This window comes from Hoplias malabaricus, chromosome X1 (genome assembly GCF_029633855.1).
Source record: "Hoplias malabaricus isolate fHopMal1 chromosome X1, fHopMal1.hap1, whole genome shotgun sequence".
NCBI classification, from domain to species: Eukaryota; Metazoa; Chordata; class Actinopteri; order Characiformes; family Erythrinidae; genus Hoplias; species Hoplias malabaricus.
The window spans coordinates 17,509,197-17,515,196 of record NC_089818.1 but is presented as its reverse complement, the minus strand read 5'-3'; positions in this window follow the sequence as shown (position 1 = coordinate 17,515,196).

Genomic DNA, 6,000 nt, shown 5'->3' with positions numbered 1-6,000 from the left:
AAACCCAGCATCAGTGAGACCACATTGGGTATGATCACAAAGCATGTTAGAATTAAACGAGTTAAATAAATTGGCACTAACCCTGACCTTCTACAGCATTTACAGAAACATGGCAGTATAATTGATCTGTTGTTGTAATACAGCTGAATAATAACACATTTCTTCTGTCTTTCACACTGAGTCTAAAACTAACAGACAGGAACACTGTGCTAGAAAAAAACAAAGGAACAAACAAAAAACCCTCACTAACCCACCATCCACCCACTCAATTGGTGGATCTGGTGTTTTTCTGATGATTCTGGACACCACTGACACTGTTAGAACTCATGTAGATTTTAGTGCTTTGAGAGAGCAGTGCTTACTCTAACAGCTGTATCTTGTACCATATTTTATAACACTGTTATGTATCCAGTTCTGCTTATAAGACACCTACACTCCACTCCACAAAGTGCAATGTTATGACTTAATGCTGGAAAGAAATCTAAAAATGATCTTAAATATTAACATTCAATTGGATGTTAGCAGGCGGCACGGTGGCACAGCAGGTAGTGTCGCAGTCACACAGCTCCAGGGACCTGGAGCTTGTTGGTTCGATTCCTGCTCCGGGTGACTGTCTGTGAGGAGTTGGTGCGTTCTCCCCTTGTCCATGTGGGTTTCCTCTGGGTGCTATGGTTTTCTCCCATAGTCCAAAAACACACGAAGGTGGATTGGCGACTCAAAAGTGTGAGTGAATGTGTGTCTGTGTTGCCCTATGAAGGACTGGTGCCCCTTCCAGGGTGTATTCCCGCCTTGCGCCCAATGATTCCAGGTAGGCCCTGGACCCACCATGACCCTGAACTGGATAAGTGGTTACAGATAATGAATGAATGAATATTAACAGCTGCTGTTACAGTCGAGGTCAATTGTAATAAGCCTTTATATAGGTTTATTGAGGTATATTTCAGCTCCTCATGATATGTAAGTGTCCTGTTTCCTCCTTGGTAAAGGGTTACTCTGGTTTCTTATGTAACCAGAAGCAGCTAAAAATACATCTTTCAGAGGCAAACAAACTGAGAGAATGATGGACACTCTAGGTACGATCACAAACATTTTTCTTTGATCAACAAAACCTGAACCTGTAATAAATATTCTAATATCTATATAAATATTTATAAATATTGTTTGTGTTTTAAAAACAGTAGAATGCATTTTGACTTGTTTTGATTTCTTGACTCTTCTGACAGCATCAGACACATGTTCTGGTGTCAATGTGTAAGTACGAGGGTTTGTTATTACTTTATAGCACATTTATATGTTCTGAAACATGCTAATATTTATTAAAATAAGCCCATATTCTTCACTGGTTCCTTAATAATTAAATGTACAAAAATATTTACACTGGAACAACACTGAGATCAGACTTTCATAACATTTTATACTTTATCATTTTAAACTGATGTAAGTCTGATATGAATGCTGGTTCACTACTTTATTATCCCTGGTGTGTTTTCTGTTTCGGGGCGTCAGAGTGCTTCTGTGTGGCACACAAATGATTCCACACACGCTGTGATCATAGAGCTGTCAAGATTTAAAAAGATGGGAGAGTTTGTAAACTACTCAACTGCTTCATAATCTCCTGTCTTTGGCATGAATTACTGATCTGTTTATGCTTTAGAACAGCTATAATCAAGACCACCGCCTCAGCTCAGGGTTACTGCAATCTCCTATGATCACTTTCAGCTCAGTTTGTGGAACATCCTTTTTTACATCTATTAATAAAATATAAAAATGACTCATTACAATGTGGTTAAATCCAACTTAGAAATATGTTTCCTAAAGTTAGTCTATGCTTTGTTGCTGAGTGTCTTGTTACTGTGTTATTTTTATCTTTTCAGTGTTTCATTCATATTCATGTGTAATGTGCTTTGATAGTTTATATCTAAAATGCTCTTGAAATAAAGATATATTACTGTTGTTAGAAGTAATTTAATATTTATAATTACTGTGTTCTGTTTTCTATTCTGTTCTGCTAATACGGTGATTAAATTAAGCAAACAATTATTATTAATATTATTATTATTATTATTATTACTACTACTACTACTACTACTACTAATAATAATAATATTTCATTGTGAACTGCATTCACACTCTACCAGAATAACTCATATTTCATGTGCGGTGGAGTCACGCCTCGGTCCTGTCATGTGTCTGTGTTCCCACCATGTGCTTACTTAGCACATGGTTCTGTTTATTTTGATTCATGTATCCGCCCAAGTCCCACATTAGTTCTTCCTCCTTGTCAGTGTCTCCATCTGTGTCTCTTGTTATCTGTCTCAGGTGTCCCTTGTCTGTGTTGTATATTTAAGTTCCTTTGTGTCTGTGCCTGTTTGTTGAACATTCCTCATTCCTGTTCTGTAAAGTTACTATTTCTGGAGATACATGTTTTTAACTGGACAGCACTGACATGTGAAATGTGACACACTTCTTTCCTTCTAAGGTGAAATATTTGACATTTATAGTTTTGTGCAAAGACAAATGTTCAAATTCAATTCACACCCTCTACAGAGAACATTTCTGCATATTTACACTTAATGCACTGTTCTGTATTTTTTTGCTGAGCCTCAAACCCTAAATGTGGGCTGAGAAAGAGGACATACCTTTCCCTCAATGTGTTAAACTCAACATTAGTATTAAAGAAAGTCTGGTCTACTGGAAACATATTAAACATATTTTGTTAATTATTTTAAAAGCATGTGTTAATTAAGGAATGAAAAATGAACAAAATTAAAGCATATTAGGAACACAGTTGCAGCACAAAATCATGGGCCAACTGTAAAAAACTGATAAAAGACCATACAGTGATGAGAGAGAGAATATAAATTGGACTCTGAGGGTGACTCCTAAAACATCCAATGAATTAGAGCAAGGTTGTCAGTAATGCAGATATGACGTACTTACATCAGTGTATGAGAAATCTTTAAACCACACTAAAGCCATTTTTTTCAAGTGAGTATGTTTTATTGAAGAGCAAGGAAAGCATTTTCATTTTGAATGGTCTGGCCTGGTTTTGGTTTAGAAATAGGGTCCTGGGGTCATGGGTTCAAGCCTGATCCAGGTGACTGTCTGTGAGGAGTTTGGTGTGTTCTCCCCATGTCCGAGTGGGTGTGCTCTGGGTGCTCCCGACAATGAATGAATGAATGAATGAATGAATAGAGCTGCATACACCTGTAATCAGGCAGAACAGAAAAAGAGGCTGAAATGTGTTAATAAACCCATTACACAATAAAGAATTATGTATTTTGACTCACCTCTTACTTGTAAAGCACAGAGCTGTAGATCATTGGATCATCTTCAGCTGCTGGAGAGAGCTGTAAATTTGGACAGTTTTAGAAATAAATGAAGCCCTTTCAACAGCTAAACTAAAGATTAGATTCGAGAACTTCCATCAAAACCAAATATTTCATGCCTTCACATAACTGATGCATCTCTAATTCCCCTGAAGAATATGGTGGTCTCAAGATCAAATACAGCTTTTAATGAGATGGATGTGGATAATAAAGTCTTACCTTCTTTTTGGGAATCACAATACTGTATGTTACTAAGTCTTCAGCTTCACCTGTAGAGGTCTTTTTACACACACACACACACACACAGTTTCATAATCTTATAAAATAAAAAAAAATTACAAAATGACTAACATCATACATTGTGGTTCATTACACCTAAACGTATCATATTAATTTCTCTGAAACCATTTTACGTTTCAAATCAACTGATCTGAGAGGGAAATCAAAAGGAACCCTGGTGCTCTGATAAAGTCTCAAACTGGTTAATTTGTTCTATACATTCAGGCAAAACAGTTAATGAACGTAAAGAATAAAGTCTTACCTTCTCCTTTTTGAAAATCACAGTGCTGTATGTTACTGAGAATTCACCTTCAGCTGTACAGGTCTATTTCAGTCGCACACACACACACACACACACACACACACACACACACACACACACATTACACCAATGACAAAATCTGATGCCAAAGAGGCACAGTACTGTCTCCTGCAAAACACCTGACCTGAGACAACATGAAGCCCCCTATCACTCCCAGCACTTACAGTGTGAACTGCAGAGTCACTGCTCCTCTCTCTGCTCTCTGTTTGACTTGCTTCTGTTAGAGAGAGAAGGAGTGAGTGCTAATGAGTGTAATAAAGTGTACATTTGATTAAAAAGCCTGAGCCAACAAATACTTACTGGAAAGTTTTCTCAATATGAAGGTTATAACACAGACCAGGAGCAGGAACAGTCCGAGGCCTACAGCCAGGAGAATCCAGATAAGCTTTGAGTTTCCATTGCTGCAGTCAGTTAAGTCACATGACCTGTGTAAGTTATTAATTAAGACAAGGAGAATCACCATGAAGCATATGAGTCACTACCACACAACAATATCATATTATTAAGAGTTACATGCCAAAGAAACTGCTTTATCAGTCACTAAAGTACACAATCAATAAACATGTCTCATGATGTGATAATTACTTGTTGTCCACGCTCTTGTTGTTAGTTGAGTGATTAATATGTTCAGCAGTTTCTGCAGAGGAGGCCATTTTTACTGAAGAAAAAGCTGTTGTTCTGCAAGAAAAAAGTGGTGTACAGTGGTGTGAATGAACAACAGGATTCAAAGGCTAACAAACAAAAAGACTGCCCTGCACAAATGTTTTTTTTTAAATTAGGTAAAAAATAGATATGTTAAAGGTCCCCTCCAGGGTGTATTCCCGCCTTGCGCCCGATGATTCCAGGTAGGCTCTGGACCCCCCGCGACCCTAAATTGGATAAGCGGTTACAGATAATGGATGGATGGATAGATATGTTAAAGTGGAATTTGTTTTCTAGAACTAATGATCTAATATCAGAATCAGACCTCACTAATATTCCTGTAACTAAAGGCAATCACGTTTTTACAGCAATGTTCTCTCTAGTGTAAAGCCTTCCTTAAACATAGTTCCTTCAGAAATTAGTCTCTGACCTAAGGCTGTTAGAGCTTACACTGCTAAATAAGGAGAACATTTGCATTTTGTATATGTTTCATACTTCATTTCACACTTTGGTTGGAACTTGTACATCTTCAGAGTTGTTATTTTTTAGAACAGACAATTACAGTTCTGCAAAAAGCAAAGAGCAAAAGTATACTACACTGAAGTGTGAAAGTGTAGCTGTAACAGAAGGTCACTACTTACTTATTTGCTGTTGTTGACTTTTCATTTTTTATCAGAGCTGTGACACCTAGAAAAACAAATATTGGATTTTTTTTAGTTTATTCATTATTTTTAATTCTAACATAAGATTGTGATCTCACCTGATGTGGTCTCACTGTCACTGGTTTTCTCAGTTGAGGACATTGTAGTCACAGCTCTTGTAGCTGTTGAAAATGAGAAACGGCATCATTCAATTGCAAATTTGTGCCATGAGAGGTCTGCAGATTTAGGTCACATTTGGGCCAAATATTCATTACCCTCTGGTTATGGGCAGTGTTTCTGATAGATGTGATCTTACTTGTAGGTCTTTCAGTGACAGAGAGGTGAACAGTAACTCCCACTTCTCCTGCACTGAACCAGTACCAGCCAGCATCACTCTTCTTCAGTCCACTCATCTCCACACTGACCGCTCCTCTCCCATCATCACTGATCTGCACTGCTGAATTCTGGGTTGTTAAGCAGCTCCAGTCTCTAAATCTGCACCACTGCTTCTGTTTATTCTTATAATCAGTTCTGTAGAGACACTGGACACTGACACTGCCCCCTTCCTGACCACTCACTCTGCTGTTGTTCACAGACACAGAAGGATCTGAATAAAGAGGCAGAGAATGAGTGCTGTAAACACGTCCTCCATCAAACAAGCTTTAAGTTACAGTGAACAGGTTCTACTTCACACAGAGAGACTTCTTACCTGCACTGACCGTCAGGTTCAAATAATCACCATCATCTGAACCATCTTTGATTTCCACAGCGCACCAATAATATCCAG